We start from the raw sequence: 24,769 nt of genomic DNA, 5'->3' as shown, positions 1-24,769 counted from the left end.
CTGAGGTGAACTCAAACAAAATAAACTTGTAATCTAAACCCAACAGAGCATAATCCTGATTGGATCAAAGTAATGTTTCTCAGTCTAGCTTCCTGACAGTGGAAAATACATGCACTCTCTGGGACAAAATAATACTTCAGTTCCCATAAATTTTTAGATATTTAATGCTCTGCATACAATAAAAAAAAGAAATGAGACATGCAAATATGAAGGAAAGTGTGACTTGTCAACAGGGAAAACATAGCCATTAAAAGCAGAACCATAGATTACCCAGATGTTGGAATTGGCAAACAATAACTTTTAAATTAGTATTAGGAATGTGTTAAGGAAAACAGGGGAAAAGACATATAAAACAGTTAAAATAGGGCTTCCCTGGTGGCGCAGTGGTTGAGAGTCTGCCTGCCAATGCAGGGGACACGGGTTCATGCCCCGGTCCGGAAAGATCCCACATGCCACGAAGCAGCTGGGCCCATGAGCCATGGCCACTGAGCCTGTGCGTCTGGAGCCTGTGCTCTGCAACGGGAGAGGCCACAACAGTGAGAGGCCCACGTACCACAAAAAAAAAAAAGAGAGATGAGAGAGTTGGAAGAAGTAAAGGAGAAGAGAACAATTGGAAGAATTTTGGAAAATTCTCTGCTGTTATCTCTTCAAATATTTCTTCAGACACTTACTTCTTCTGAAACACCATTTAGATTCATATTAGACTTTTTCATTGTGCTAACATTTCTCTTATGCTCTTTTCTGTATTTTTCATTCTTTTTTTCTTTCTGCGCTTCAGAAAATTTTTCTGTTTTCAGTTCACTAATGATCTCTTTTGTGCTAATCTACTGTGGGACCCTTCCATTAAGTTGTTAAGTTCAGTTACCACTGAGGTGAGATTTTACAGTTTAGAATTAGAAATTCCATTTGATTCCCTTATATAGATTCCAGTTTTCTGATTAAATTCTCCATTCTTTCATCAGTTTTGTCCATCTCTACTGTGATTTTCTTGAACACATTAAAGTTCTTGTCTGCTGTTTTCAATATCTGGATCAGCTGTGGATCTATTTCTGTCCTCTATTTTGTCTTCACTTATCTATTTTATGTTCTTGTCTCTTGACATACCTAGTAATTTTTGACTGGATGCTAGATATCATGTATAGAAGTTGTAAAATCTCCAGATGATATTGTTTCCTTCAGAGAAGATTTACCCTTCCTTTTTCTTTGAAGACAGTAGGTGCTCCTTTAATCAAGGGGCCATCATTTGGGTAAGGATTTTTGTCTGCCCTTGTTTTTTCCCCTATGCTTATGGTATACTTCTCCAGGGCTTTCAACGAAATGCCTGATATGTTACCCTGAGCCCTTCCCCAGAAAGTTCTAAATTCTAATCTTTACCTCCTTAGTACCTTGAGATTGCAAAACTCTCCACTCTAATTTTTGGAAGCACTCTACTTTGTTTCTTAGCTTAAGAATTGTACAACTTAAGAATTTAGCAAACGACAAGGGGAAACTCTCTGCATGTCAACCTCAATTCTCCATTCCTCTCTTCTTACTGGCATCTTAGCTCCTCATGCCTTCAATTGTGTTTCTCTAGCAAAAACTGTGACAAAGCTCTGTTAATTTCTCTGTTCTCCAGTATTGGCTCTCTGGGTAAATCCTGGAATATCAATCTCTTGCTTTGTGTCCAGAAATAGAAACTTCCTCAGTGCAAAAGCACCAATAGACATCATCAATCTATAATAGGATACTCTATCATATCCCTCAGATGTTTCACTTTAACTGAAGAACAAGCAGAAGAACTGATTTAAGCAGAAGAGGGAGAAGATCAGATTTACATTTTAATATTAATATTTTACAACCTCTAATGAAATAATAAATTCAGGGAATAATCATCAATGGCTACTAAATTCATAGGCTCAGTTGTTCTCCAACTTTTTCTCAGGGATGCCTCACACTTTTAAAAATTATTGGACACCACAAGGAGGTTTTCTTTTTGAAAGTTATATATCTCAATATTAATTACACTAGAAATAAAAACTGAGAAAAATTTAAAACACAAGAATGTCATGTAGTGTCTGAAAAACTCTGCTGTACACTTGTGAGAATATAAAGAGGAAAAGCAAATAATGTCTATTATTATTTTGAAATATTTTTGACCTTGCAGACTCCCTGGAAGAATTTCAGAGATCCCCAGAGTTTATGGACTACAATTTGAAAACTATGGCATTAGCTGAAATATTGTTAGGAAACTTGATGATGAATGAATTAGGCTAACAATACCTGAACTCAAAGCCAATCTTGTCCACACAAAAAAGGACATTATTTGACTCATGATGCAATACAATATGAAGTATACAGCATCATCTCTGACACATGCTTGCCAAAGAATATTGAACCCTAATCTAATAAAATTTCTAGATTTAACAAGTTTACAGGAAATACAAGGAATAGAAGAACATGTTTGCAATTAGCAAAATCTATAAAATGGGAAATTCTACATGACAAATAAACCAGCTTTTTAAGCAAACAAATGGCAAAAGGAGGAAAAGGGAGGCAGGGATTATCGATTTTTTTTTTTTAAACTGGAAGTTTGTACTTTTTGACTCCCTTCACCCATTTAGCCCACCCTCTCCACCCTCCTGTCTCTGGCACCCAGCAATCTGTTCCCTATATCTATAAGTTTCATTTTCTTTTTGTTTTTTAGCTTCCACATATAGGAGAGATCATATGGTATTTGTCTTTCTCTGTCTGACTTATTTCACTTAGCATAACGCCCTTGAGGTCCATTCATGTTGTCATAAATAGCTAGATTTCATACTTTGTTATGGCCGAATAATTTTCTGTTGTTTGTACATACCAAATTTTCTTTATCGTTCATCTGTGGATGGACACTTAGGTTGTTTGCATATCTTGGCTATTGTAAATAATTCTACAGTGAACATGGGGTGCATATATCTTTTCAAGTGTTTTTGTTTTCTTCAGATAAATACCCAGAAGTGGAATTGCTGGATCATATGGTAGTTCTATTTTTAATTTTTTGAGGAATCTCCATATTGTTTTCCATATTGGCTGTACCAACTCACATTCCCAGCAACAGTGCACTGTCGTTCTAGCAGGTATGAGGCTATAACTCATTGTAGTTTTGATTTGCATTTCTCTGATAATTAGTGATGTTGAACTCTGCCTATCTTTGAAGACTTCCATTTTGCCAGACTCATGTGAATATACCTTCCCACTATATGAAAATAGTCTTGTTAATGTCAATTAGTGTTGAAATATAACATCATTACCATATATAAACAAGAAATGCCCCAGTAGGACCAGGATACAGTCTCATGGGGCCTGCAATCTACAGATGGTCAGAAATGCAAATTTCTAACCAGAGATAAAGAGATTTCTGAACAAAAGTTAATTATCCCTTATTATCATGATATAATCACATATGGTAGGAAGAGAAATTTTAACAAAATTACATATGTTAAGCTAGACTGAATCTGGTGTACAGGTATCCAGTGGGCTCCTGATAACATTTCATATAGAGAGATGCAAAAGACCGTGAGAACTTTGTCAAATTCCTTAAAATTTGTGACTTGACCATGTTTGTAGTTTTAGTCACCTTATCTGTTTCTTTACTGCCTTAAAGCCCTTAGTACATTCCATTTACTGAGGGTTTCCAGTGTGCCTAGTACTGTGCCAGGTATTTTAAATATTTTGTGTCCTGCAGTCTTTACAACCATGATAGGTAGACATAACCTTCATAGTGGAGGAAATTAGGGATCAGAGAGATTAAGTGACAACCACAGAGCTAGTAAGTGGTAAGGACAAGATTTAAATACTTGACTCAATATACCATAATCTTTTCAATACAACTGAGATCTCCAATTATGAAGTACAAAGGAACTAGTAGAAAGCTGATTAAAAAAAGAGAGAGAAAAAAATCTCAGCCCCGCCACCCCAGACTATTAAATCCAAATCTCTCTGCTAACTGGTAATCTTCGCCACATTTCAAACTCCTTAGTCAAAATTACAGAGGAAGCTAGGGTGTTTGTCTTAGATGTTTACAATCACATGTTTAAGGTAATCTCATAGGTTATAAACTAGATTCCCTCCAATCATGTACCTACCCTGATCTAATCATTAACCCTGGAATGCAGTTCAAGGTGGCTTCCCTGAGTAGGGCTTGAGTTAAAAGAGGGTAGTGGGTGTAGTAGCTAGTATGACTTTATGTCCAGTATATTTCACTTTTTGGGTGTAATGCATGAAACGCCTCCTTATGATCTATCGCGTGAAAAACTATAAATGTATTCAAATTGTTGTTAATACACGGTTTAATTACTCTATCAAAAAGTGATATTGGACTTCCCTGGTGGGACAGTGGTCAAGAATCCGCCTGCCAATGCAGGGGACACGGGTTAGAGCCCTGGTCCGGGAAGATCCCACATGCCGCGGAGCAACTAAGCCTGTGTGCCACAACTACTGATCCTGCGCTCTAGAGCCTGTAAGCCACAACTGCTGAGCCAGCGTGCCACAACTACTGAAGCCCGCACACCTAGAGCCAGTGCTCCACAACAAGAGAAGCCACCGCAAAGAGAAGCCCGCACACCACAATGAAGAGTAGCCCCCACTGGCCACTAGAGAAACTAGAGAAAACCCACATGCAGCAGCAAAGACCCAACACAGCCAAAAATTAATTAATTAATTAATTTTTTTTAAAAAGTGATATTAAGACGTGTAGTAGGAGAAAAAATGTCCCCTCCCCTAAAAGGTGTATTTACTTCCTAACCCCCAGAACCTGTTAATACTACCTTATATGACCAAAGAATGAATATTACCATGTATGGCAAAAGATGTGATTAAATTAAGGATCTTCAAAGGAAGAGTTTATCCTGTGTTATCTGGGTGGGCCTGAAATACAATCAAATGTATCCTTATAAGAGAGAGGTAGAGGGATATTAGAAAGACACACAGAGGAGAAGGCAATGTGAAAACAGAGGCAGGGTTCAGAGTGATGTGGCCAAGAGCCAAGGAATGCCAAGGAATGGCAGGCAACCACGAGTAGCAAAACAAGGCAAGGAATCAAATCTCCCCCCGAGCCTTTGGAGGGAGTGTGACCCTGCTAACACTCTGATTTTGCACTTCTGAACCCCAGAACTATGAGAGAATAAAGGTGTGTTTGTTTTAAGCCACCAAATTTGTGGTGATTTTTTTATGGCAGCCACACTAAACTAATACAAGGTGTAATTTTCAAAGTTGGTTTTTCCCTTCAGTTCGAAATCTCCAGACATTTAATATTAGCCCTCTGATTCCTTTGGGGACCTCTCCAAGTTTTACTCCTTGCTATTCTTTAGTCTTTGGACTAAATTCTAAATGTAAATACCACAAACATTCCCTGTTGATCAGTGGTTTACAAATACTGGTGGCATAGGAATACCCCATCTGCACTCATCACTAATGCAGATTCTTGGACTCTACCGTAGTCTTTAGAATCTAAGAACATAAGCATCTAAGAAACTAAATTTTTTGACAAGTAGCACAGATCATTTTGATAGGCTTTGGACCACATTTTATTTTTATTTTTATTTTTTGCCACACCTCACGGCACGCGGAACTTCCCTGACCAGGGATCAGACCCATGCCCCCTGCAATGGAAGTGTAGAGTCTTAACCACTGGACCACCAGGGAAGCCCAGACCACATTTAAAAAACCAATTATTTGAAATAGTGGAGGAAACATGAAACATTACTACATAAAGTCAGGCTCAGCTGTGAGTGATGGAAAATCAATAATACTGACTTTTAAAAGATAGAAGTTTATTTCTTGCACACATAAAAAATAGCCAGAGGTAGGCAATCCAGGGCTGTCACAGCCCTCCATTATATAAGAAATTCAGTCTTCTTCTAAATTGTTTCTCCTTGTATCTGACAGCAATATCATCCTCAGCATGGACCTTTTGCCTCATGGTACCAAAATGGCTGCTTGAGTGCCAGCCATTATGTCCACATTTGTCCTATGGGAAATTACCTTGATGCAACAGTAGACTCTAAGTACACTCCATGCAAGCTATCACAGAAGTCATGAAACAAAAAGGTCTGCAGACCAAGTAAAGATGCTCAAATTATATGGTTTATTAAATCAATTTAAAACAGAATGAAAAACAAGGAAAAAGAAATGGGATAACAGTTTTGCACACTTAAGATAGGATGCAAGTGGGATGGAAGGACCACATTATCTGAACCCTGGGTTACATAATGTTCATATATTCTCTTTTTCTCTCCACCACACATATCTTCCCCTTTGATGGTGTGATTTTGACGAGCAGAGCTAGGATTTGAGCAAGGGAGCTTGGCAGACAGGAGGTGTCTGGAATCAACACACTCATGTGTTCTATCAGCAAGAAATGGGTGAGTATGCCTGGCTACCAGTGTAGCTCCCTAATTAGCCTGCTGAACAATTATGCGTGTTATCTACGTTTGTAGGGTAGAGCACATGTGAGGCCAGAATGATACCATAATGAATATCACTAATGAGTAGCTGTATTCCTTTCCTATTGTTGTGTCTCAAATTACCACCAATTTGGCAGCTTAAAACAATACCCATTTAGTAGTCACAGCTCTGTAGGTTAGAGGTCTGGCACCGCATGACTAGGTTCTCTGCTCAAGGCCTCACAAGGCTGAAGTCAAGTTTCAGCGGGGCTAAGTTCTTGTCTGAGGCTCTGTGGACAAAACCACTTACAATCTCATTCTTCTTGTTGACAGAATTCAGTTCCTGAAGTTGCAGGACTGGGGTCCCCTTTCCTCAGCAACTGTGAGCTAGGGGCTGCTCGTGGCTCCAGCAGGCTGCTGACGTTCTTGGCAACGTGTCCCCCTTCCATCTTCAAGGCAGGAATGGTGCATCAATTCCTCTTGCTTTGAATCTCTGGCTTTCCGTCTCTGATCCCTAGGCCTGTGTGTAAAGGGCTCTAGTAGTTATAGGTCAGGCCCACCTGAATAGTCCCCCTATCTCAAGGTCAACTGATTGAGGATCTCAAATACATCAGCAAAATCCCTTCACAGCAACACCTAAATCAATGTTTGATGAATAACTAAGTGAAGATGTGTAGATAACCAGGGGCCACAAATTTGGGGGGCCATTTTACAATTCCGCCTACCACAGCAGCCACCTGAAGGATGGCCTAGCTGTTAGCCTAGAGAGGTATCTACACCTTGTGACTTGACCTTTTTACCCCTTTCTACCTGTGACTAGCATTCTTGTTTGTCCTGTCATACACTCCATTTTTTTGGCCACACCATGCGGCATGTGGGATCTTAGTTCCCCCAACAGGGATGGAACCCACTCCCCCTGCAGTGGAAACGTGGAGTCTTAAGCACTGGACCACCAGGGAAGTCCCTATACTCTATTTATTATATGTAACTTCAAAATGTTTTACAAATTACTAACTTACCTAAAATCTGTATTTAACACATTTTATAAATTCTGCCTATGTCTCACAAGCTACGTGCTTACACATTACCTGTAGTTAACACCCTCCACAAGTTTCACCTGTATTTCATAGGCTACTAGCTTACCTGGTGTTTAGGCTTAGTACTTCTTAGGAGTTTCAAATATCTCATTTGTTTGTCTTATCCTGAATGTAAGAATTGAATATTCTCAAATAAGATGACACACATACATTCTTTCAGTCAGCAGGAAAAAGAAGGAAGTGAAAATGGTATGTCCCTACTACCCCCACTTAAGGACTTTCACAAACAGCATTTCTCCTTATATTCCACTGGTGAGACTGGGGTCACATGCACATACCTAGCTTAAAGAGAGATGAGGAAAAGCAGTCTTTATTTTGAGTAGTCATGTACCTAGATAAAAACTGAATGTTCTGTTACAAAGGAAGAAAGGAATAGTGAAGGAAAATTTGTTATTTCTATTACAATTAGTAAAAAGACAAAGTAGCAATAATAATAAATATGATGTAGAGACTATGGCTAAAGCTGTCATGTCTGCAACTGGTCATGAGGCACTAGCTAGTATTGACGCTTAGTAACTGACCCCTCCCTTTACCTAGACTGTGTGTGCTTTGCCTTCTGGCGGCACCTCAGCTTGTAGGGTTCTACTCCTCCTTTCCCTCTCCTCCCTCGCCTACTCACCCAACCCACAGTTGAGTGATTCAAAGCTTTAATTCTGAGAGCAATGAATCATTTGTGATCCTGCCTGTGCATGTCTCTGGTACTCTGGTACCACTAGATAACAGTGAGTGGAGATGTCCCCAGGAGTTCCCCAGGATTCTTGCTGTACTCTTCATTTCTCCTTTATAATCATGATCCATCATCCAGCTAAAGTCATTACCCCCTTTTCTGTCTCTTGCTTTGGTGTCATAAGGAGCCTGAATTAGCCAGATGGTAGCTTCTTCTTCAAACTTATTTCCACTATTACTACATCCCATCTCCTTGGTCACTAAGGCTTGAGAGCTGAGAAGTCCATTGTTTCAAGCTCAGGAAACAAAAATTCTGAAACAATTATTAGGTGCCATCATGAGCAGTGCCACTCTCAAGTACACTGCTTGTTTCCTAGATTCATTCTTCATTATAGGAGAGAAAGTATCTTTGTTGGTCACTGGTTCAGTACATTTATCACATTCTACAAGACAGGACTCTAACTTTTCAAAATGAGGTTCCCAATTTGATACCCTGGTTGGATTTTCAATAAAATATTCTTCTTTCTTCTAAAGCCAACGTGTGGGCACAACAAATTATGATAACAATAAATACTCTGGGCTTCAGCCTCATTTCTTTTGCTGTGAAGAACTGTCTGAGACAATGTGGATGGAGTGTCATAATGATGCATAATGCATCCAATAACTTTATATATGATGTCACTATAACTGTGGAACTGAATACACAACCAGAGTGAGTCTAGGTGAGAACAAGACATTGTCCTCTACTTGTCAGGAGAGCTTGATGAAGTTGACTTATAATCAGGTAGACTGCTTCCCCTTAAAGCATGGATGGGCTCTCTCTCTATTTTCCTCTTAATTGTTCACTGATCACTGTGGCTTGCCAATTAAATCCTTAGCAGTGCTAGCAGATGAATTAGCCTTGGTGAAGTGAAGTCCAGGTGATAAACGCATGATGGCCTCCTTCACTGCCACCATTGCTGCTTTGCTTATGGGCCCATTGAGCAAGAACAAGGCCAAGGATGATTGACAATCACAATATGGGTCGTATCATCCAGCTAAATAATTAGCCGTCATGTTTTAAGCAAGAATGAGTTCAGAATCTGACTGAGCCAACTGGGCAACAAATTCATTGCCAACTCTCATGTCTCTAAGCCCACATTCTGACAAGTGGAATTAGTGATGTCCTGGGTCCTAAGAACTTGGTATGTTAGGTCACAGCCAATATCAAAAAGTTTTGCTATTTGCCCTCTCCCGCTATGTGATGTTATATCATCCTTTCTGTGGGGTTTCTCATCTCACATATATTCAGATATTTCACTTTTAAACTTGTCAGAGAACTGCCCAACTGCCTGTAATTCTATTACTGTGGTTTAAACGATTCTTTGTTATGTCTAGTGTTTTTCTGAAGTACACATTAAGCAACCTCTTAGTAAGCTGGTTGTCAGATTTTTCTTGCAAATCCCACTGCTCTAAAGTTAAAACCATTGATATCTGGAGTGAGGCATCTTTTGGCAGGACTCATATTACAGTGTCTAATTACCCACTGCTTTTCTTTTAACTTCTGCGATTGCTGTGCCTGGACCACTACACCCGTTTTATTTTCTTAATAGTTGCCACTTGGTCTAGGTCAACCCCAATTTCTCCTAACACTGTAGTTACCAATTGTATTTTGGGTTTTGCCTCCATATCAGTTGGTATGGAAAATTAGCTTTCAAAGCCTATTTTCAAAATGTGTTCTAAGGACCTTGTGCTTAAGAATTCCCTGGGAGGTCTTGAGTAAAAATTCAGACTCCTGAGCTGATCTCAGTTCTATAGAATCAGAATATCTGAGTACAAGGCCAGGAATCTTCATTTTAACAAGCTTTTTAGGTAAGTCTTATGTACAATAAGAACCATTGCCTGGTTGGCCTTCTCTTATCAATTGAATCCTAATGGATAGAGAGATGGGTAGGTAATTGAATCTTGATTGATGAATTGGTTGGGGCAGTGAAGAACCAGTAAAATATCGGGAAAGAATTTATATTTCCTTTCAACATAAAACCAGATAAAGAAAGTGAGGCAAAAAGAGTTAATGTATTTATCTAAGATCACAAGCTAGAAGGAGTTATGCTGCTTTCTTAAACCCCTGTTCTATGCAACAGACATAAGGTCTTGGAGTAGACCACAGAATAAATACCTCAAAACATATAACTAAGTTGTAATTGAGTGGAAGAGCCAAAAGTAAGTTTTGCATATTATACAGGCATAAATAAATGTAAAAAAATTATTCATAATTATTTGTGAGGCGGCCTGAAATGTGGAAGTTATATTAGAACTTGATCTGCTTCAAACTCCATTTCTCCATTTTTAGAAACTCAGCTAAAAGTGTTCCTATTAAAGAAATATTAGCATTTATTTGCTTAAAAGGAAAGTAAAGGTATTAGAATTCTTGCTTTTGCTAATAAATTAGGGAAAAATTCTCAGTGAAAGCAGTTTTAGGTGACCTGCAGGGCCCCCTGGCTTGGGATCGCAGCAAAATGCAAAAATGTGGCAGAAGTAACTGAGAAATAAATGAAAGTCTAGAGATGAAGTAAATTTGAACTAATTTTTTTCACTTTACTCTCATTCTTGTTAAGAAAATTTATCCAACACTTGGAACTAAAGCAAAAGGTTAATGTATGTCCTTTCAATGTTATACTTCATCCTGTTAACAGGTTGTCTCTAGTTCTAAGATTAAGTACTATGGTTTAGGACTGTAGAGGTACATATCACCATGCAGATTTTTTTTTTTTTCTGGCAGATATATAAGTAATAAATGTTGTATAAAAAGATATCATCATAGGTTATAGCATTATGGACCAGTCGGATTTGAATCACTTTTGTACCAAATGTAACAAATTTTTTTCTGTATGTCTTTCTTGAAGGTTTTAATAGTCCTTAATTTCTCTAATTCTCCTTTAAATCAACTTTACAATCCTGCTAGTCCCCTCATTAATGAAAATTGTTGATGGTGTCATTCTATGTGTGGTTGAGTCGTTTTAAACGTTTTAGAAATAAAATTATACTTTCACAGTTATGGAAGCTATTCCACCTAGATGCCAACCTGGACTCACCCAACTACAGCCAGTGAAACTGAGGAAGTATACCACATGGAATACTCAAGGCATTTCTCTTTTTGGCCTTTGGAGTGAATTCTAGGCAGCAATATAATTTTACTTTCATTGACTCTCCTGTATCTCCTTTTTTGTGCGACTCTGTTTTGTTTTGTTTTTTTGTTTGTTTGTTTTAATTCGTTATTTATTTATTTATTTGGCTGCATTGGGTCTTCGTTTCTGTGCGAGGGCTTTCTCTGTTTGCAGCGAGCAGGGGCCACTCTTCATCGCGGTGCGCGGGCCTCACTGTCGCGGCCTCTCCTGTTGCGGAGCACAGGCTCCAGATACGCAGGCTCAGTAGTTGTGGCTCATGGGCCCAGTTGCTCCGCGGCATGTGGGATCCTCCCAGACCAGGGCTCGAACCCGTGTCCCCTGCATCGGCAGGCAGGCTCCCAACCACTGCGCCACCCGGGAAGCCCTGTTTTGTTTTTATTTTTGGTTCTTGGCCAGGTTTGGTTCCAGTTTTGGTGTGCACATAGCTGATAAATTGTTTCCCATTGGTAGCAACAAGGATTAGAAATCTGATTTTATGATATGAGTCTTTGGTGATCTCTATTGATTTGGTGGGAATCTATTCTTTGTTTAATGGGATATGGCGGAGAATTTTGCCTTATTCGTCATTTTGCTCACTTATTTGACGATTTGTGAATCCAAATGAATTAAGCAAATGTTTTGTGCCCACTGGAAAGAAAACGTGTCTTTGGCTATGTGGACTGGTGAGTTTTTGTGTTCTGGGTTTACTTTTTGCCCATGGGTAAGGTTGTAGAAGAGAATCTTCGGGCTCTCAGTGTGTCTTTATGACTGTTATTAAAAATAGCATACACATCCCATTGCATGAGTACAAGGTAATATATTACTTTTGGAATCTGTTCACAAATTAGATTATAAAGCCTCTAAAGTTAAAGGAGCTCCAATTTTGTTGGTTTATAGAGACTAAAAAAATCTTACAACCTATAAAGAGCATAAGAATTCCAGGGGAAAACCCCTGAATTTCTAAGACTCTAAATGTATTGGCCTTTCAAGAAGAAACAAATCTTCTCATTGAAAACTTCTAACTCAGATGCATTTATATATAAAAATCCAAGTTCACAGGACTATGGTGAGTCCTTGGACATATGGGACTAGTTTAATAGTTTTGGTTTTAAAAAAAAACTGTCTTCTTGATTTAATCAATAGAGAGTATAATATAAGAATTTAAGATTATGAAATATGTAAAATTATATATTCAATTAAATTGAATTATAGTTCTAATAAAGTTCTTCATATCAATAGTAATTATGTTCCATAGCATGTCAACTTAAACAAAATCTCCAAGATCCCTAGTTAATTTTAAGATGCTAATATTGGCTAATTAAAGGTTCATCTTTGATTACCTGGAAAATTTCTAAATATGATAGAATACTGAGAATTGGTCATTATATAAAATATATATATATATATTATATTAAGCATGCATGTATATATAAAGCATACATGTATTTTCATATATGCTTTTCATTCTTATGTTTATACATTATTAAACAGCTGTAAGTGTTCATTTTTGCAATCTTAAGAAAGTGTTTAAGTGATGTGTGTATGTGGTTATGAGGGTCATCATAGATACGCTCCAATGACGTGCTAAAATGCTTACATATGACAAGTATCAATATCCTATCTCCTGGGTCTTTTTGTGAAATAGCAGTTAGTTAATTTGTTTAAAATGTATATGCAATATGGGTAATTAAGGCTACAGGTAGTCCCCACTTTGCACAGTTCTGACATGCATGAATTTTAGTTACCACATTTTATTTTACCATCTGTATCATTTTATAATTTTAGTTACTGTGAGAGAGTAGAAAATATGTATTGGTCTCTGTCCCCCAGTTCCTGGCACAGGGCTCCTGAAACACTTGTAATTTCCTGGGTGATAAGTGTCTTTTGTTCTAATGTGATGACTCCCAGGTGAGGGCTGGTCACTGGAAAGACCAAGCCATGATTAGAAACTTGGAATTGTCAGCTCTGTCCCACCCCACCTCATTCTCTTGAGAACAGAGAAAGGCTGAAAACGGAGTCAATGATCGATCATGCCTATGTGGTGAACCTATGGGATGTGATACTATCTCCAGGGCCATAGTGTCAGAATTAAGCTAAAATGCAGGACAACACCCAGCTGGTGTTGCAGAATTGCTTGGTGTGGGGAAAAAAGAAAAAACAAACAAACAAACAAAACCCAAACATTTGGTGACCAGAAGTGTCAGAAATGATATGTTCTGTGTGAAAGTAAAGGAGAAAGACCCAGGAGGAGAAATGTAGCTTTTCCAATATAGTTACAATGTGTATTAGTTTCCTAGGGCTGCTGTAACAAAGTACTATAAACTGGGTGGCTTAAAACAACAGAAATTTATTCTGGAAGCCAGAAGTCTGATGTTGCAGCTCCGTCATTCCTTGCCTCTTCCACTTCTGGTAGCCCCAGGTGTCCCTTGGTTTACAGCTGCATAACTCCAACCTCTGCCTCCATCTTCACATGATTTTCTTCCCTCCTATCTTCACGTCATCTTCTTATAAGGACACCAGTCATACTGGACTAATTTCAGTATGACCTCATCTTAATCAATTACATCTGCAAAAACTCTTATTTCCAAATAAGGTCACATTCTAAAATACAAGGGGTTATGACTTCAAATTATTTTTTAGGATCATCATTCAACTTATAACACCATCATTTAGTTAAATAACACCAATCCCCCAATAACATGTTTCAAATTTCAATTATCATGGTATATTAATTGTAAGTAATTGCATAAAGTAAAAACTTTGCTATAGGTCTTATTAAAAAACAAGACAACAGACCCCAAATGGAGTTGCTTATGCTAATAAACCTCGGGTTACAGTTTCTGCTCTCCCAGAAATGGAATCTTAAACCAGTCAATTAGGAATTACCTCATCAGCACTGGTTACTAATCTGATAGACCCCTGTGATCCTCTAAAGGAAAGCAACTTCGCCATAACCAACTTGCTTTTTTGCCAAGTATAAATTCCTTGCTTCTGCTCTCTCCTGCTTATAAAGTCTTTCATCAAATACAGGTCCTCGGATCTCCTTTTTACCTGCTAAATTGCACGCTGCCCGATTCAAATCAGTTTTTGCTCAAAAAACTCTTAAAATTTTTAAGATGATTCAGTTCATCTTTTAACACAAAAATCACTATGTAAATATGGTCAGCGACCGATGTCACTTCTTTCAAGGTCTGTCGGTGACTGACCACTGTGCATATCATGGAAGTAGCAATTTGCAATAAGCAGCAAACACCCTTCCTTAGTACTAAAGCAACAAAGAGAAGCAGTTGGAATGATTAAAACTTAGAAATATAGAGGAAAGTTCTCGTGACGCTAAAACCTAGACTTCTGAGGAATCAGATAGGTCCTGAGGGGGCATCAGTCACTGCTGGTGTCTCTAAGGGTATTGGAGGCACACTAAAGTTCATCCGGCCGCTGGTGGAAAAACTGCAAACTATATTCAACTGCTGCTACAAGAAGGAACTGCTGCTGCCATGGTGAAGAAGCACTGCCAGGGCGATGCTTATAGGAACCACAAGGAGACAGGACGCAGACAGGACGCAGTCCTCTAGCCTTGCAGTCTCCCTCTAACATCCCTTATGGAGAGAGCATAAAATGGAGCCATCTGGCAAAGCAGATATGTTGTATGAAGAATCTTAGCTTTACTATCACAGTGCAAAATATGGAATGGTGGGTTTGGAGCTAGAAGACAGTAACTTAATAACTGGTGCACGATTCTAGAGGCAATAGTGGCAGAGAAATATAACCAGGTATGCAAGGTAATGGGTTGTATTTTATTTATCAAGGGAAATTGCGAATAGTTTTGGGCTAATGTCCCTTGTTGATTGAGACTATAAAAAGAGAGCTAATGATGAAACTTAAATGATTATAGAAAATTGTAAATGATATGCAGAATGTGGACTTTATTTTCTGTGGCTTCTAATGCCTGCAATATCTGAAAAGAAGGAATGAGTCTGAAAAACAGTAATGAATATGTTTTTTAAAATACAGGGGAAAAAAACGTAAAAAAAACAAACACATGGAGGCTAAACGATATGTTACAAAATAACCAAGAGACCACTGAAGAAATCAAAAAGGAAATCAAAAAATACCTAGAGACAAATGACAATGAAAACACGACGATCCAAAACCTATGGGATGCAACAAAAGCAGGTCTAAGAGGGAAGTTTATAGCTATACAAGCCTACCTCAAGAAACAAGAAAAATCTCAAATAAACAATCTAACCTTACACCTAAAGGAACTAGAGAAAGAACAAACAAAGCCCAAAGTTAGCAGAAGGAAAGAAATCATAAAGATCAGAGCAGAAGTAAATGAAATAGAAACAAAGAAAACAATAGCAAAGATCAATAAAACTAAAAGCTGCTTCTTTGAGAAGATAAACAAAATTGATAAACCATTACCCAGATCATCAAAAAAAAGAGGGAGAGGACTCAAATCAATAAAATTAGAAATGAAAAAGGAGAAGTTACAACAAACACCACAGAAATAAAAAGCATCATAAAAGAATACTACAAGCAACTCTATGCCAATAAAATGGACAACCTGGAAGAAATGGACAAATTCTTAGAAAGGTATAACCTTCCAAGACTGAACCAGGAAGAAATAGAAAATATGAACAGACCAATCACAAGTAATGAAATTGAAACTGTGATTAAAAATCTTCCAACAAACAAAAGTCCAGGACCAGATGGCTTCATAGGCGAATTCTATCAAACATTTAGAGAATAGCTAACACCCATCCTTCTGAAACTCCTCTAAAAAATTGCAGAGGAAGGAACACTCCCAAACCCATTCTATGAGGCCACCATCACCCTGATACCAAAACCAGACGATACTACAAAAAAAGAAAATTACAGACCGATATCACTGATGAATAAAGATGCAAGAATCCTCAACAAAATACTAGCAAACAGAATCCAACAACACATTAACAGGATTATACACCATGATCAAGTGGGATTTATCCGAGGGATGCAAGGATTCTTCAATATACACAAATAAATCAATGTGATACACCATATTAACAAACTGAAGAATAAAAACCATATGATCATCTCAATAGATATAGAAAAAGCTTTTGACAAAATTCAACACTCATTTATGATAAAAGCTCTCCAGAAAGTGGGCACAGAGGGAACCTACCTCAACATAATAAAGGCCATATACAACAAACCCACAGCAAACATCATTCTCAATGGTGAAAAACTGAAAGCATTTCCTGTAAGATCAGGAACAAGACAAGGTTGTCCACTCTGGCCACTGTTATTCAACATAGTTTTGGAAGTCCTAGCCATGGCAATCAGAGAAGAAAAAGAAATAAAAGGAATACAAATTGGAAAAGTAAAACTGTCACTGTTTGCAGATGACATGATACTATACATAGAGAATCCTAAAGATGCCACCAGAAAAATACTAGAGCTAATCAATGAATTTGGTAAAGTTGCAGGATACAAAATTAATGCATAGAAATCTCTTGCATTCCTATACACTAATGACGAAAAATCTGAAACATAAATTAAGGAAACACTCCCATTTACCATTGCAACAAAAAGAATAAAATACCTAGGAATAAACCTACCTAGGGAGACAAAAGACCCGTATGCAGAAAACTATAAGACACTGATGAAAGAAATTAAAGAAAATACCAGTAGACAGAGAGATATACCATGTTCTTGGATTGGAAGAATCAATATTGTGAAAATGACTATACTACCCAAAGCAATCTACAGATTCAGTGCAATCCCTATCAGATTACCAATGGCATTTTTTATGGAACTAGAAAAAAAATCTTAAAATTTGTATGCAGACACAAAAGACCCTGAATAGCCAAAGGAGTCTTGAGGGAAAAAAACGGAGCTGGAGGAATCAGACTCCCTGACTTCAGACTATACTATAAAGTTACAGTAATCAAGACAATATGGTACTGGCACAAAAACAGAAACATAGATCAATGCAACAGGATAGAAAGCCCAGAGATAAAACCATGCACCTATGGTCAACTAATGTATGACAAAGGAGGCAAGGACACACAATGGAGAAAAGACAGTCTCTTCAATAAGTGGTGCTGGGAAAACTGGACAGCTACATGTAAAAGAATGAAATTATAACACTCCCTAACACCATACACAAAAATAAACTCAGAATGGATTAGAGATCTAAATGTAAGACCGGACACTATAAAACTCTTAGAGGAAAACATAGGAGAACACTCTTTGACATAAATCACAGCAAGATCTTTTTTGATCCACCTCCTAGAGTAATGGAAACAAAACCAAAAATAAACAAATGGGACCTAATGAAACTTTAAAGCTTTTGCACAGCAAAGGAAACCATAAACAAGACGAAAAGACAACCCTCAGAATGGGAGAAAATATTTCCAAATGAATCAATGGACAAAGGCTTAATCTCCAAAATATATAAACAGCTCATGCAGCTCAATATTAAAAAAGCAAACAACCCAATCCAAAAATGGGCAGAAGACCTAAATAGACATTTCTCCAAAGAAGACATACAGATGGCCAAGAAGTACATGAAAAGCTGCTCAACATCACTGATTATTAGAGAAATACAAATCAAAACTACAATGAGGTATCACCTCACACCAGTAAGAATGGGCATCATCAGAAAATCTACAAACAACAAATGCTGGAGAGGGTGTGGAGAAAAGGGAACCCTCTTGCACTGTTGGTGGGAATGTAAATTGATACAGCTACTATGGAGAACAGTATGGAGGTTCCTTAAAAAACTACAAATAGAACTACCATATGACCCAGAAATTCCACTACTGGTCATATACCCTGAGAAAACCAAAATTCAAAAAGAGTCATGTACCAAAATGTTCATTGCAGCTCTATTTACAATAGCCCGGAGATGGAAACAACTTAAGTGCCCATCATCGGATGAATGGATAAAGAAGATGTGGCACATATATACAATGGAATATTACTCAGCCATAAAAAGGAACGAAATTTGGTCATGTGTTGAGACGTGGATGGAACTAGAAACTGTCGTACACAGTGAAGTAAGTCAGAAAGAGAAAAACAAATATCGTATATTAATGCATGTATGTGGAACCTAGAAAAATGGTACAGATGAACCAGTTTGCAGGGCAGAAATTGAGACACAGATGTAGAGAACAAACGTATGGACACCAAGAGAGAAGAAGTGGCGGGGGGTGGTGGTGGTGGTGGTATGAATTGGGCTATTGGGATTGACATGTATACACTGATGTGTACAAAATTGATGACTAATAAGAACCTGCTGTATAAAAAAATAAAATGAAAATTTTTTAAAAAGTTCTGCAAAGTTTGCTCAGGTTTTTTTTTTTTTTTTTTGCAGTACGCGGGCCTCTCACTGTTGTGGCCTCTCCCGTTGTGGAGCACAGGCTCCGGATGCGCAGGCTCAGCGGCCATGGCTCATGGGCCAAGCCCCTCCGCGGCACGTGGGATCTTTCCAGCCCGGGGCACGAACCCGTGTCCCCTGCATCGGCAGGCAGACTCTCAACCACTGCGCCACCAGGGAAGCCTGTTTCCTCACTTTTGATGTACCTATCCATAAACAAAATTTTTAAAAGAGCTTATTACTCATTTTCTGCCAAATATTAATGAACGTAGAATTTGGTTTTCTTTCTATTAAAATGGCAAAGTTTAGTCTTGGCAGATAGAGAGGTAGTAAAATGTTATTTAATGTTTTAAAATTTTAATTGTGATAAATACACATAACATAAAATTTACCATCAGCCATTTTTTTAAATAAATTTATTTATTTGTTTATTTATTTCTTGGCGGCCTTGGGTCTTCATTGCTGTGTGCAACTTTCTCTGGTTGTGGTGAGCGGGGGCTACTCTTCGTTGTGGTGGCTTGTCTTTGTTGTGGAGCACAAGCTCTAGGCACGTAGGCTTCAGTAGTTGTGGCACACGGGCTCAGTAGTTGTGGCTCATGGGCTCTAGAGCTCAGGCTCAGTAGTTGTGGTGCATGGGCTTAGTTGCTCTGTGGCACATGGAATCTTCCCCGACCAGGGCTCAAACCCGTGTCCCCTGCATTGGCAAGTAGATTCTTAACCACTGCACCACCAGGGAAGTCCCTCATCAACCATATTTAAGTGTGTAGTTTAGTAGTGTTAAATATATCATATTTTTGTGTAACCAATCTTCAGAACTTTTTCATTATGCAAAACTGAAACCCATTAAAAGTCCCTCCTTCTGCCTTTTCCCCACCTCCTGGCAATCACCATTCTAATTATTGTTTCTATGAATTTGACTACTCTAGATACCTCATATAAGTGAAATCATACAGCATTTGTCTTTTTGTCACTGGCTTATTTCACTTAGCATAATTCATGTTGTTGCATATGTCGGAATTCCCTTCCTTTTCCAGGCTAAATAATATTTCATTGTATGTATATACCACATTAGTTTATCAATTCCACCATCAGTGAATATTTAGGTTGCTTCCACATTTTGGCTGTTGTGAATAATGTTGCTGTGAACATGAGTGGACAAACTTCTCTTCAAGATCCTGCTTTCAATTCTTTGGGATATATACCCAGAAGTGGTATTGCTGGATTATATCATAACTGTTTTTGAGGAACCACCATACTGTTTTCCATAGCAGCTGTACCTTTTTACCTTCCAACCAACACAAAGATTCGAATTTCTCCGCATCCTTGCTAAGATTGGTTATTTTCAGTTTTTTGTTTATTTCTGATAGCAACCATCCTAATAGGTGTAAGGTGATATCTCAGTGGCTTTTATTTTTTCATTTACATTTCTCTAATGATTAGTGATGTTGAGTGTCTTTTCATATGCTTGTTGGCCATTTGTGTATCTTATTTGGAGAAATGTCTTTTCAAGTCCTTTGCCTATTTTTTGAGTTATTTGCTTTGTTATGGCTGGTTTTGTGTTGTAGGAATTCTTTATATATCCAGGGTATTTACTAATCAGATATATGATTTGCAAATATTTTCTCTTATTACATTGGTTGCCTTTTCATTCTGTTGTTTCCTTTGGTGCACAGATGTTTAAAATTCTGATGTAGTCCAATTTATTTTTTCTTTTGTTGTCTATGTTTTGGTATATATGCATGAAATTATGGCCAAATCCAACGTCATGAGCTTTTTCCCCATATATTCTTCTAAGAGTTATACAGTTCTAGCTCTCAGATCTTTGATTCTTTTTGAGTCAATTTTTGTGTATGGTGTAACTTCATTCTTTTGCATATCCAGTTTCCTCAACACTATTTGATGAAAAGACTGTCCTTTCTCTATTGAGTGGCTTAGCATCCTTGTCAAAAATCATTTGAGCAAATATGTGAGGGTTTATTTCTGAGTTGTCTATTCTATTGTTTCTTATATGTCTTTATGCCAAGACCACACTGTTTTGATTACTGTAGCTTTGTAATAAGTTTTGAAATCTGGAAGTGTGTGAGACCTCCAATTATGTTCTTTTTCAGATTGTTTTGGCTATTCGAAGTCCCTTGAGATTCCATGTAAATTTTAGGATGGAATTTTTTCTATTTCTGCAAAAATAGAACATTATATTTTACTTTCTGCTCATATAGAAAAGATTTGTTTTCTCACTAAAATAATGTTCTGTGCCTTCTACTGTACTTTATTTTTCAGGGTTTCACTTCTGAAAAAGCTAAGGTTCCTTGTAATTGTGTTACTCTCTGGTATGTTTTTTAAATTACCTTATTGACATTTTGATTAATAGACAGCTAAGCTCTAACCATTTATTGTTCTAAGGCATATATGATCCTATCTTAATCATGACCATATCTCCTCTTATATTTTTTTTATTTTTTTCCATCCAAAATTAGAACTTAAATTTAGGGATAAAACTTAAGATATCTTTTACACTTAGGGGTTTTCCAGAGATCCCCTTGGTGATCAAAATGATTTGTTCTGTTACCTTATTAAAAAAAAATAAAAAGCTGAAAATGAAGTTTGTTTGGTATGCTCTATATTTTTTAATTATTTCAACACTATTTTAAAAGGTGCATAGAAAGAACTTCCCAGTCAATATAGAAACATAACTTTCCTTGTTTAATTGTAGTTAAACATTTTTAAAATTAAAATTGTGTATATTTAAGGTGTACAACATGATGTTTTGATATACAATACATAATAAAATTATTACAACAGCAAGCTAATTAAGATATCCACCTCCTCACACAGTTACTTTTATGTGTGTGTGTGTGTGTGTGTGTGTGTGTATTATAAATACCTGATATCTACTTGCTTAGCAAATTTCAAGTATGCAATACAGTATTATTAACTATAGTCACCATGTAATACATTATATCTCTAGAACTAATTCATCCTGTACAACAAAAACTTGTTATCCATTGACTACATCTCCCCCCTGCCCCCTACCTCCCTGCCCCTGGTAACTACCATTCTACTCTCTGCTTCTGAAATTTTGACTTTTTTAGATTCCACTTATCAGTGCAATCATGCGGTATTTTTCTCTCTGTGTCTAGCTTCTTTCTTTGTCTTAGCATAATGTCCTCCAGGTTCATCCATGTTGTATAGTACTGTTGAAATGGCAAGATTTCTTAATTTTTTAAGGCTGAATAATAGTCTATTTTGTGTGTGTATGTGCATATGCCAGTTTTTTTATTCAGTTATCTGTTGATAGACACAAATTGTTTCCGTATTTTGCTTATTGTGAATAATGCTGTAATGAGCATGAGATCACAGATATCTCTTTGAGATGCTGATTTCATTCTATATCTATCTATCTATCTATCTATCTATCTATATATCAAGAAAAATGATTTCTGAATCATATGGTAGGTCTATTTTTAATTTTCTGAGGAACTTCCATACTGTTTTCCATAGTGGCTGCACCAATTTACATTCCTACCAACAGTGTACAGGGGTTTCTTCTCTCCACATCCTTGCCAACACTTATTATCTTTTGTCTTTGGTAATAGCCATCCTAACAGGTGTGAGGTGATATCTCATTGTGGTTTTGATTTGCATTTTCCTGAGTAGTGCTGTTGAGTGCCTTTCACTTGATTAATTTTGAACAGGTAAAATATTATTAATATAAATATGTTTCAGATACTGTGTATACTTTATCTGGAGGAAGATTTGTCAGTGTTCTTACTGCCCCTAATATGTTATCTTCAGGAAAACACTGATAAATATTTAATAAAATTGTTATGTATTTTATCCTATAAAGAATTTTTTTCTCCATTTTATTGGCTAGTGTTATTAATCAGAGCCATTCAGCATTATCAACATGTGGTTTCTGCTTTCCTCTCATGCTTGTCTAAGAGCCTTGCCATAAACTCCTAGCACAAATTGAATCTTCAGCAAAGGACAGCTTTAGAGCCTCATGAACAGGACTGTACCAGGTACTCTGTCAACAATGAATAGACTCATCAGTATTGGCTTCTGAGCCAGCGTTATTTATACCTTGTCATACTGTGCTGGAGGACTGAACTGTGATTTTCAGATCAAAAGTCATGACTTTGTGAAAACCTAGTAACCCAAGATCTACATAGAACTGAGTGAACTGATGAGAAAAAACTAATAATAATAATGGACATTTATTTGGGGTGGGGAGTATATTGTATTACTCATAGTGTTCTATTTTCTGATAGATATATCAGGAAGCCCTTTTTCTCTTTCTTCAAATTCTATCTCCAACCCTAAATATAGTAGGCTATGCTTTTTATTTTGTTATCTATTTTATACATATTAGTGTATATATGTCAATCCCAATTTCCCAGTTCATCCCACCCCCCCACCCCCACCCCCTGCAGACTATGCTTTTGCAAACTGAAATTAAACATTCTTTAAATGGTGTTTTGTTCTCCCTGATGCCTTGGCATTCAAGAATAAATACTTCTGCTGAGTCACTTTATTTTTCTTGCCAACATAATAATTTGCATACATTCAATAAGAATCTGTCCTACTTTCTATGAAGATACAGTTAAATCAATTGTCCTATCAGGTCTATACTGGAGTATATTTTACAGAATGAATCTCATTTCATTAGGTGTGAAAAGCCTACCATGAAGAAACTGGTGGGGTTCTTAATCTGTGGAAACCATACACATAAATGAATCAGGTTGCAATACGAGTCCAGCTTTTAAAAATGTGTGTTATCAAGTCTAATTTTCAGAATTTTTTTATGATCGTAAGGAGGACTATTGAGAAAAATTATCCAAAACTCAGAAACAAGATTAAAAAATGACTGCATGTCCCTTTAATGTCTAACAAACTTCCCCAGCCCCCCCATCCAGGATTATTTAATTTTCTAGGGAATATGCTTTTGTGTGACTTAATACTTGATTAGACCCCAGACTTTGTGAAGTTGCTCATTAAGTTGTAAATTTTTTCAGGGAAAGATGCAAATTATTTCTTTCCCATACGAAAACAAACAAAAAAAACAAAACAAACAAAAAAACCCAAAAACACTCCAAAATTTATTCCCAAACCTAACAAATGCATTTCTGTATGACTTTTCAGATGGACTGTTATATATCCTCCATTATTCTAATTCTTCTTTGAACTAACTTACCATTTAACTCATTAATGAGTTAAATAACTCATTAATGAGTTAAATAATAATCATTGACACGTGTTCATTCTATATTTGTATAAAAGTCATATCTTAAGAAATTATGCTCTTTTAAAATTATACTTTGGACGCGCACGCTATCAGGCAAGCTCTGCCTGCGGGAAGCAGCAGTCTCACAGGTGGGCCCAGCCACAACCCGTCTGCTTCCCGCCTTTGCTGGAAAATGGGCCACAGAATATAGGTATCCTCAGACTCCCCAGCGTTCTCCTCAGTCTCAGACAACCCTTCGACCACAGAGAAGGGCACACCCCTAGAGAAGGACGTGATGACCAACATGGCCTAAGCTTCTTGGCCCTGTATTTCTCCTGAAGAAGGCTTAGCTCCTGGTGGCACGGAGCTGGGAAACCGTCACCAGAGCGACAGCGCTGCCTTTGACCCTACATGGGGAGGCTGTGCGCTCTGCCCTGTGTGACCCACCCTTCTCAGCTTGCTCTCACCACCCTCCCCCCGCCTACGCACCCAATGCAGGACCAGAACTGGCTGAGTTTCAGTGACCATAACTTCAGCAAAGACTGAAACCAGGACCCCTACCAGATGGAAACTGCTGACCGTAAATGCTAAACCATAGACTGGCTGGAGCCAGAGATTTGATGACTGAGATTCCTGAAACTTCACCCTGTTACCTCACCACTAACCAATCAGAAGAATGTCCAGGAGCTGATCACACACCCTGGGACCCTCACCCTAATGTTGCGCTGAAAGCCATTAGGGAATGAGTGTTTTGAACACTAGCTGCCCATTCTCCTTGTCACCCTGCAATAAACGCTGTACTTTCCTTCACCACAACCCAGCGTCAGTAGATTGGCATTCTGCTATATTGGCAGAGTCGAGCAGTTGCAGAAAGA

Source organism: Delphinapterus leucas, chromosome 11, assembly GCF_059928025.1.
Source record: "Delphinapterus leucas isolate spDelLeu-1000000601 "Yukka" chromosome 11, BTC_Dleu_Yukka2, whole genome shotgun sequence".
Classification (NCBI taxonomy): domain Eukaryota; kingdom Metazoa; phylum Chordata; class Mammalia; order Artiodactyla; family Monodontidae; genus Delphinapterus; species Delphinapterus leucas.
The sequence above is the reverse complement of the archived record's forward strand: the minus strand, read 5'-3'. Positions refer to the sequence as shown.